Raw genomic sequence first — 9,261 nt, forward strand, 5'->3', positions numbered from 1 at the left:
ATGGAGAACACGACATCCGTAGTTTGGGCAAATATTCCACTACATTTACAATCGATCATTTTGGCGCCGTTGCCGGGGACTAGCATCGAGCGATTGTGTGAAGCTATAGACTAGGCTTAGTATAGTTCTTGTTTAAATTGCCAGTCAAATTTATTTCTGTGTTTCTTTTACCTTTTTACTTTTTGTTGCTTCGGCTTATTAGGATACTAACCCTCTCACCAGAGCTTGATGTTTGTGAGCGTGTGTAGGATATCTTACTGTTTGTAGGCTGATTGACAGTTGCGCTTGAACATATGGCTTTAGTACGTGATCTTTGGTTGCCAAGTAGTTTGGGCACGATGACAGGGCCAATTTGGCCATCTATTGAGGCCGAAAATTTTGAGTTGAGGCCTGGACTTATTGCTCTCGTCTTGCAGAATCAGTTTAGAGGATTACCCAATGAAGACCCTCATGAGCACATTTGTAATGTCCTAGAGTATGCCAATACTGTCCAGTACCATGGCGTTTCCCAAGATGCTATCAAGTGTATGTTGTTCACATTCTCTCTCAGAGATGCTGCTAAGGACTGGTACTATTCTTTGCCATCAAGATCATACACTTGGGGTGATATTTCGCAAGCTTTCCTGCACAGATATTTTCCACTTTACAAGCAAGCTGCAATTCTTGACCAGATCCTCAGTTTTGCGCAAGATGGAAGTGAGAGCTTGTATGCAGCTTGGGAGAGATATAAGTATTTGCTTAAAAAATGTCCTAATCATGGGCAAAAGGATTGGTTAGTGCTCCAGATATTCTATAGAGGGCTGACACATGCTTCGAGAGATCTTATTGATCTTTCCGCTGGTGGAACAATCATGAACAAGACCGTTGAGGGTGCAATTATTCTCATTGAGAGCATTGCCTTCCACCAAATGCAATGGGGTTATGAAAGGCCTAGTTCAAATCCGAAGGTTGCAAGCCATCTGCAATCAGAAGCTATGTGTTCCATAAGTGAACAGAAATCATCCATGGTGCCTAATATTCAAAACCAGCATGTTCCATTCCGGGGACAACAACATTTCAGAGCTGAATTAGATCCTCCATGTAGAAAGATTGATCTTACTTCAAGTATCCTTGATGATGATTATGATATTTTTCAAGATGATGCAACCATTGTAGATCAGATGGAAACCACAGTAGCAGATCCAATACCTCATGGCAATGAAACTGTCCAGACTGAGTCAAAGTTGCAAGAAGATGTTTATGAGGAACCTACTCTGATTGATGCTAAGTTGAGACAACAAGATATGGAGAAGTTCACTTGTGTTAGTCAACTATGTGACTTGTGGAATTTAGTCGTGGCACCAATTGCCCACACCTGTGTTACAACTGTATCTGGGATATTTGTCAAGAAGAAATCATTAGCTCCACCGGTGGTTGCCTCTATCTCAGTTAAAGAGAGTATCTCAGAGAAGAATAGTGAAGATGAGATTCCAACTCCTGCACATACATCTAAGCAAGTCGGAGACATTCCAAGGAGAGAGATACAAGAGGTTGAGTCAAATTTAGAAGAGTTGATACTTCAATATCCTGAGAAGATCCCACGTGTTGCTGAGCTGCATGACTGGTGGAAGTCATCAGTGTCATTGTTGAAACTTAGTAGTGATGGTGATGAGGAGAATATTGCTCAGAAAGACAGCGAGGTAGTGATCTCAGCACCCCTACCAGATCATGTTAGTGCATATTGACAGATGGGGACGCTTCAAACTCAATTAGGTGTTGCTGGTAGTAGCACCATAGAAGATCCAGAGGAAGAGAGATCTCAACTTGAAAAAGAAATACTCGAAGACGAGGAACAAGATGATCCAGAGCTCGAACAACCAAGTGATCAAGTTGAAGATTCATCATCTACTACTCTTGAAGAAGCAAAAGAAGTTGCTGTAGATGAACTTGAAGAACCAGAAATTCATTTGCCTATTGTCATACAAGAGCGTGATGTAGCAGGTTTATCTAATCCTCTTGATGACATGCGTCCCTATGACTTATTTGCTTCTACCTTGCATTACATGATACCATCAATTAAGGTAGATTTGAGAAAGTATTTGCTTGGATATGATGATATATACCATGTTCATGGCATTGCTCACATTTGTTACAATTACACTTATTTTCCTCATGCTAGACCCATGCTTAATGAAACATGTCATTCTCATGTTAGTCTGGAGCTTAATGATTCATATCATCTTCATGTTAGCATTGAGCTTACTGATTTCTACCATTCTAAACATGTGCTTTATAGCTATGCTTATGTAATTGGGTACTCTATTGATGATTTAGAGGGAATCTACCCTATCACTTGTAGTTGTTGTTTGTGTGAGTCCTATTTCAGGTTTTTGCTTGTGCACGAATCAATACATGCTGACCAGGTTCGAGGTGACATCCCTTGGGATCCTGGTGGAGTCAGAGCATGGCGATGAGGAGAAGCAAGGGGGCACACACGAGGAAGAGTGAAGCTGGAGCAGGCATGGGGATAGAGAAGCAAAAAGAGAAGAGCTGCAGTTTAGAGAGTGTTGAGCGAGTGCTACTTCCTATATAAACCCGGTGAGCTGTTTCATGACCCGAATCTTAATATATCATCCATTGATACATGCTGAAATCATTTGATATTTGCGTTGCTTGAGCCATTTCTTAAATGTCGTCCCACTGAATTTTACCTTTGACATATGATGCTTGATGTGAATATGTGAAGTGAGTGTTGAATGCCTTGTAAACTAGTGATCTACACAATGCTTGCTTTGCTGAAATTAATGAAAGTTATTAGTTTTGAGTGCTCAAATCTCTAGTACACTAGAAAACTTAATCATTTTCTGCTTTTACCTCGATAAACCTAGATCATTAAGTGTTAGATGCTGAGTTTGTGCCTATTGTGTTCCCATTGAGAGCAATCACTTTACCACTATGGACTAGTATGCTATGTTCCCTGGATCGGTAGCATGTGAACCAGACATGGAGAAGTGATGATTCCTGTTTTTGTGCTTATGTGTTGTTCATTTAAGATAAATAATAATGAATAATAAGTCTGACTACCTACAGTAGCATGTCATGTTCCCGGGATAGGTGGCATGTGAAATCGGGTTAGCTTGGGCAGTAATTAATATTATAAAATGTAATTGTCGAACCAGGTGTATACCATGTTCTCGGGATCGATGGTATGTTCCTTTGGGGAGACAAACAAAAAAAACTAATAATTGGTCGAGCCAGGTGTATACCATGTTCTCGGGATCGGTGGTATGTTCCTTTGGTAAGATCAATAAAATATTATCATTGCTTCCTTCAAATTCAATAAGTGGTTCAACCACAATGTTCCTGGTAATAAGTGATCTGATCACAAGTTCAAGTTATTTTTTTTTGGATCAAGCTCTCTTTAGGAACCATTTGGCGCAGTCATCATTTAAACTTGTCGATCCTCTTTTATCATTGTAAAAGTTTAAAATGGTCATGCTTACTAGTATCCTATTGCTTTGTAGCACTCTTAACCATCAATTTTCACTAGCTAAGTCCAAAAGCATGCATTGTTTAGAGATCTACTTCACTTGGACATTCTCTAATCAGCTCACTATTCACTATCTCGCTCTTGTCATCTGCCTTTACTTGAGGACAAGTAAAGATTTAAGTGTGGGGGAACTTGATATGCACATTTCATATACATCTTTTGACACTCAAATATGCAGTTTATTGAGATATGACCATCAATTCTTGCTGCGAAATATTGAATATTTGCATGAAAATCATATAAAGAATCATTTGCAAGTCATTTGTTTCTTTTGCAGAAAAGTGCACAAAGGCACTATAAACTTCCAAGATCTAGACTAGGTGGCTAAAAGAATTAGTCAAGTGAAAAGAAGAGAAGGAAGAATGGACTTATATGTGTGATGATAAGAAGTAACCAGAGGGCTAGCTAAAGAGGAGAGGGGTCTACTTGAGCCAAAAGAAGAGAAGAGAAGGGCCAAAGTGCAATATGGGCAGATCTGATCGAGAGGGGTCAAAATCACTAGGTGGCCTTCGATCCCCTTGGGCCTGGCACACATCTCTCTCCCTCATCCCTCCTTCTCCACCTCCGGCCGCCGCCACGGCCAGGCCGGCGTGGTGGTGCGCCATCCACCACCAGGATCCACCACTCACCACCATCTCCAGCCACCGCCGCATCTTGCGCGCCCGATCAGACAAGGGCGGCGCGGGCGTCTGGTCATCCGCGTGAACGCCCCCGCGTTGCTGCTCTTTCTCTCTTCCTCCCCTGCTGCTGCTCCTCCACCTTTCTTCCTCTCCTAACCTTGCTGCTGCTCTTCTACTTCTTCTTCCCGCATCCCCGCTGTCCTGCTCCTTCTCTGAACCTACTGCTGCTATTGCGCTTTGCCACTCCCCACGTCTCTACTGTTGCATCTCTGCTCCTCTCTCCCTAGCGCCACCATACTGCTGCTCCTTCTCCTTCGCCTGCTGCTACTCCCTTGCCCCACGCCTCTGCTCCTCCTCCTCTTAAAACTGCTGCTGCTCTTCTTTCCCACGTTCCTGCTCTGCACTCTGCTTCTCACCTCCGTTGCTGCTGTCTCTCTTCTAAACCTCTGCTACTATTCAGCTCTGAACCATCTTTGTTGTTCTTCTTCTTTACCAAACCGAACCTACTGCTGTTCTGTGGGTGTGTGAGCCTGTGTGCGTGTGTATTCAGTGAACTTTTAGTGTTGAGACTTATTCAATTGTAAACTGCTTTGCGCTATTTCAATATATGTGATTCATCTGTCAAGTAGCCGTCTGTTACATTCAGTTTACTTGTTCTGAATCTTATTCTAAAATTGCTCTCTATTGTAGTCAGCTGATTTGTCATTTAATTTTCCGTCTCTGTGTAGCTATGTACCTGTGATATAAGTGTTTGTAATGTGACCCATATCCATTCTGCTATATGTGTTCATGTCCTGTTGTTCCCTTTGTGTTACTGTTTTAGTTTCTCATGCAAATAAAAATAATACCAAAAAGACGGAGAGTATAATCTGAACCTCCCTTTGCTTCTTTTCATTTACTTTGTCTGTTGATTTTCTGGAACTGTCTTAGATAGCTTAGTTTTATTTTCCCTGTAATCGTCACTTAAATTGTCTAGCCTAGCTTTAGCCAAGCATCATCGCTGATCATTTAGTTCCTGTGGAGAACACGACATCCGTAGTTTGGGCAAATATTCCACTACATTTACAATCGATCAATCAGACATAACATGCCTTCACATTGTGTCATTGTGATAGATAGATAACGTCGTTTGATACATGAATGATCTTGAATGCCAAAAATTGATCAAATACTAATCATATCGAGAATTCAATATCTGAATGTATGCCTCCAACCACGCCCTATACATACTGCAATTGTGACAATTTCTTTTTCTGAACAAACGGATAATGCTCCTCGTGAATTTTTTTTCCCGGAGAAAAAATGTGAGAAGGAAGTTTGGCGGTCGGTGTCCATTTGGACGGCCACGCTGCTCGATCGGTGCTAGCCCCGGATGGATAGGCAACGGAGGATAAACAGGAGGCTATCTGAATCCCGGCGGTTGATCGTGCCATTAGAAGCATTCCGTCAAGTGCAAACAAAACAAAAATACCTTGCCTCACATTTTCTTTTCTTTTCACTTTCTTTGCTTTCCTTCTTGTCAGTTGTCACTTTGTTCATCTCTCTGTACGGCCTCATTCGGTTTGGAGGATTTTCATAGAAAAAAATGTAGGAACAAGAATTTCGGAGGAAAATTTCCTAGATATGCATTCGATTCGTAGGATATGCGTACAAGAATTTTATAGGAATACTACTCATTTTCTGTATTTTTGGAGAAAACTACACATCCAGTCAAAGTTCATTTTGCGCGTAGGAATAAAGCAAGTCAATTCCTTAGGATGGCAAATATCATTCTATCAAATTCCTATACTACTCATAATTCATACGTTTTGATTTCCTCCAAACCGAGTGATCCCTACATATTCTCCCAGCATACAAATAGAGAAGGCAAGCATTTGCTGGGTGGTTCAAAGAATACTATGATGCCACCTTTACCAAAAAAGTGTTTCCCCTGCTTTGTATTTCAAAGCAATCAACACCGAGTATAAAGATCGTTGTGATGAGCAGCATAACAAGCCAAAAGAAAAAGAAGAAGAAACAAATGCCAACCACGGCAGCTTGGCAAAGCGCGGATGACCCGCCACCGCGGCGCCAACCGATACAAAACACCACAAGCCGAGGCTCCGAACCGCCGCGTACCAAGCAGCACCTCCAAGAAGGGATGTGATGCCTGCTGCCTGGACGAGTCCTAAGGTTTCCCCCGACACGTGGAGGGAGGTGGGGGATGGATACCACCGACGCCCTTCAAGAAGGAATGATGGCACCCGCAGGTGTCACCGCATCGGGGCCGAAGCCGGCAGGGATTTCTCCCGCACTCCAAACCCAACCGCCCAACCAGGCGGAGCCGACCTGCCAAACCGTCGCCCACCACCATGCGCCAATGCAGATGCGCCCCCACCCATGCCGCCTCACTACGAACACCACCACGATGTCAGAAGGACCGGAGAGAAGCGCACCACGAAGGGAGCAGCAACACCGAAGCCAAGCGGGAGGGAACCACCTCCACCGCCGTCGTGCAGGAGGCCCGTGCCTCCGGCACCGTCGCGGTCGCTGTCCAGACACGGCAGCGGGGCATGCCAGGCCACCCCTGGCCCAGCCGGGCCCGAAGCGGGCCTGTTAAGCCCCGCCGCCCATGATGCAGCAGGCTGGCGTCGGCGCCGCCAGCACCCAGCCGCTCGTCGCGTCTCCCCCGCCTCCCGAAAGCCACGCCGGAGACCATCCCCGCCGCCGGCCCGCCCAGGCCCAGATGGGGCCTGATCACGCCGCCCAGCCGCTCGCCTGTGTCGCGCCACGGGACCCCGCCGCCACGCCAGACCGCCGCCGCCTAAGTGCACCCCCGGAGCAGCTCCGCCCGCGCCGAATCGCGACCGGGAAGGGAAGGGCAGGGAGGCCGCCGCCACCAGCAACCCCGGGGCCAAGTCGGCCGCGGGCGCCGGCGCCGGCGGCAGGAAGGGAGAAGGGAGGGAGGGCCTGGAGGGAGGAAGGGGGCCTGCACGGCCGGTCGCCCGCGGGGGCGACACGGTCGCGAGAGGAGGATCGGGCCTCCTACCTTATCTTCAGGAGAGATCGTGGCCCTGATGCCACCTTTCACCACAAACCAAGAATCCAAGATGGAGAAGAGCGTGAGGTCCGGCCGGTCATGGCAGCAGCAGTCGGTGGGGGTGGGCCGGCCGTGTCAGTGGCAGCGAAGGCAAGCCCGTGGCGTCGCTCCGGTCAATCGACTCCGCCGCGTCCAGCTGCTCGTCTCTCTCTCTCGGTCGACACGTACTACACGCTAGTGCCTAGAGATGGCTCGGCTGGTTCCCGTTTCCGGCAAAAGCATCCACCAGGGACGCGCACCGTCGAGCCCAGCATCGACGCAAAAATGGCAAAAGGCCAGGCGAGGTACGATGCGGCCACCGGCCACCATTACGTCTCCATCGGCGATGCGACCTCTAATGGCCGCCCACAGCTAGCTACTTCTACTAGGTAGTAGTAGTAGGAGAGTAGCGAGGAGTACGTGCTTGCTTGCTTTCGTGGAAATGGACTCATGCACGCAGCTGATCGTCTCAACTGAAAGCAAAGTGTGAAACGCGCGGCCAAGGTCTGTTCCTCAAGGTGTAAATCTCAAAGCACCTCTATTCCGGTGCAAGAAACGAACCGATGCCGCCCATGGTCTGAACTGAAACCAAACTGTTAAAGTGAAACGCTGGTGAACTCTCCAGATCCAGAACATGCATGCATGTCTAAAACAACTTTCCTCGTGTGTTACCAATATGAATTTAACGGATGCTCCTCGCAAAAAAAAAGGAAAAAAAGAAGAAGAATTAACGGATGCATGCTCTGGAGAGTACTCCACGTGTCCACCATACCACAGAATGAAAAACATGCGGACGCATGCCACCTTCCATTGTTACAACTAAGGTCGTCCTCGTCCAATTATACATTTTTCTCTGTGTATAGGAGTTGAAGATAACATGTACCAACTTTCCCCTCAAAAGAAAAAAACGTGTACGAACTCTCATTCTAACGGCAAACACAGCACATTGTACTCTAAACCATGTTTACCAACCATTTTAGACATTAACGGTAGAAAACAAGTGTGGAGAGACCCACTGCTCCTACGGGTCGCCGGGTAAAACCCTAGTGGCCGCCCCGTCTTCTTCCATTTCCCCGCACCTCACCACCATCGGAAGAAGCCGGCGGGCAAAGCCTGCCTGGCGGGTGGCGGCGAGCTCTCCTTGAGCTAAAGGAATTCTCGTGGATGGAGTTTGCAGCATTTGTGGACGCCGCACGCACCCGCGTAGGTCGGATGCCGGATTGACGGCCTCGGGACATCTCATAAGTGGCCATGTTGCAACGGCTATGAGTGCAGGGGGTGGCCGGTCACAGCGTCAACGGCGGCGCCTGTAATGTGCCGGGGAGGCTTTCCAAGCCCTCATTTGTTGCAATGCGAATTTTTCTAATTCCCTTTCACGGTGGCGGCGGTACATCTTCTTAGTCCTTGTATGGGGGGAGATTTATGGAATGATGTGGTTGTTCGCGCGATGCGAAGCATCCTATGTCCATCCTCATGGACCTACCTTCACCTCCCCAAGTGCCACGTCGAACGATGACACAAGCACGCGCAAGAGCTATTGGAGATCGATGTGACATCTCTCCTTGATGAGCTTCCATATGATCCACATGAGACATAGCTACTGCCTCAATCCGGAATGCTATGCGTGCTTAGGTATGAAGAAGACCACCTTGGGGATGCTCGGAAAGAAGATCAAGTCCCCAAATACATGGACAAAGAAGATCGACGAAGGAGACCACAAAAAGGCTACAATAGCCGGACATCCGCCCCTAGTCCGGACAACCGACCCCTGATGGATACAACAACAACAACAGCAAGTTCAATGATGATGAGCTACAGGAGCCGAACATCCGGCCCAACAGCCCCGGACATCCGGCAGGCCCCCGAATATCCGGCCCGAGGAGTACAATACTCAATCCTATCAATTGATTCATTAGAAGTAGAGATATCATTTCGTAAAGGTTGAGAAATTTCTCACCAAGAGGGTATCTCCACGCGGTTTGGCCCCTTGTTACTTTCGCCGTCTGAGTGTGCGCTCGACCTGTGCGCTCGACCTCTCTTGCCTCCTGTCGTCG

General features: G+C 47.0%; 1 pseudogene; it reads right to left on the reverse strand.

Moving 5' to 3' along the window:
* Nucleotides 1-671: 671 nt before the first annotated feature.
* Nucleotides 672-763, reverse strand: LOC123150897 (uncharacterized; annotated as a pseudogene).
* Between the last annotated feature and the right edge of the window lie 8,498 nt (nt 764-9,261).

Source organism: Triticum aestivum, chromosome 1B, assembly GCF_018294505.1.
Source record: "Triticum aestivum cultivar Chinese Spring chromosome 1B, IWGSC CS RefSeq v2.1, whole genome shotgun sequence".
NCBI lineage: Eukaryota > Viridiplantae > Streptophyta > Magnoliopsida > Poales > Poaceae > Triticum > Triticum aestivum.